At 38.6% G+C, this 1,182-nt stretch overlaps 1 protein-coding gene across 1 annotated transcript in view; it reads right to left on the bottom strand.

The window, feature by feature from the left end:
- The window catches only part of gnai1 (guanine nucleotide binding protein (G protein), alpha inhibiting activity polypeptide 1), a 17,998-nt gene that overhangs the window by 5,129 nt on the left and 11,687 nt on the right, over positions 1 to 1,182 (bottom strand). The window lies entirely within an intron of this gene.

Raw genomic sequence — 1,182 nt, 5'->3', positions numbered from 1 at the left:
ATAAGACAAAGGGAGGGAAACATCAGAGGGGAAAGAGAGTGAGACAGAGAGCAGGAGGGGAAACAATTGTGAGAAAATGTGTCAGAAGTAACAAGGTCAAGTATGCAACTTCCAGTGGAACCAACCACTCACAGTGCATCGTCAGGGATAAACCAGGTCGGATTCTATCACAATTTGTTTGAAACAGTATACTTCTTTGTGGAGCAACATGTTACAAGACACTGATGTCAGCATGTCTCAGATGTTAGGTAAAGATAAAACACTGAAAACACACTTAAGTTACAAGATAACATGCATTATTTGCCTGTGGTCAATTTAGACGTGATGGCCCGATGGTTTATTGCTTAGATGTGCTGTTGCCTTACAGTAAGCCGGTCCTGGGTTTAACCCCGAGCGCTGGTATTTTCTGTTGGGAGTGCACACTGTTTTTAACGCCCGCGACGGCAGATAAAGTTAACGCTAATTAGCTAAAATGAGGACAAAGTAACGTAAAGTTACAGAGTCTTTTGAATATTTATGCCATTCGTCAGAGACGGTCTGAAGTGAATTCTTTATTTCTTCACAACAGAAACTTAAGCAACATCTGATCAAAGATTTAGACCGTTTCACCGGCAGATTTGTGTCTGTTTCGATGGACACAAAAAAATCTTTATTTTAAATATGTACAGTATATTCTTGGTTGCAGTGTGTAGCTGTGTGCCAATTCAGGGGCTGCAGCCTCATCTTATGTGTATAGATTTCTTAGGCTGCAACAGGAAATGAATGCCTCACACATTTAGAACGTTTTGGTTTCAAACTGTGAAATGATGACAACACACGGCAGTTGGCATGATCGGTCTGCGTACAGTGAAGGCCAAAAGTTTGTGTTACTTTATGAAAGAAATCTATGCATTCATCTGTGGTTTCTCACAATTTGGTAAACGAAAATGTGTATTATGCTAAAGTGAATTAAACCCCTATTACAAACCCCGTTTAAAAAAATGATATTCATTTTTAAATAACTCACCGGGAGTGTGGTTCAGACTAGAGATAAAACTGAGATTAGCTCTCTGATCAGGTTTATGTTCTGCTTGTTCAATGGCTGTTTGGTAAATTGCTCTTAAACACATATAGAGAGGATATAGGAATTGCTATTTTTATTTTACATTATTCTTATTTAGGTGCTGGCTAAAACGTTTTTTT

The sequence above is a fragment of the Etheostoma spectabile genome, chromosome 23, assembly GCF_008692095.1.
Source record: "Etheostoma spectabile isolate EspeVRDwgs_2016 chromosome 23, UIUC_Espe_1.0, whole genome shotgun sequence".
Taxonomy (NCBI): domain Eukaryota; kingdom Metazoa; phylum Chordata; class Actinopteri; order Perciformes; family Percidae; genus Etheostoma; species Etheostoma spectabile.
The sequence above is the reverse complement of the archived record's forward strand: the minus strand, read 5'-3'. Positions and strand labels throughout refer to the sequence as shown.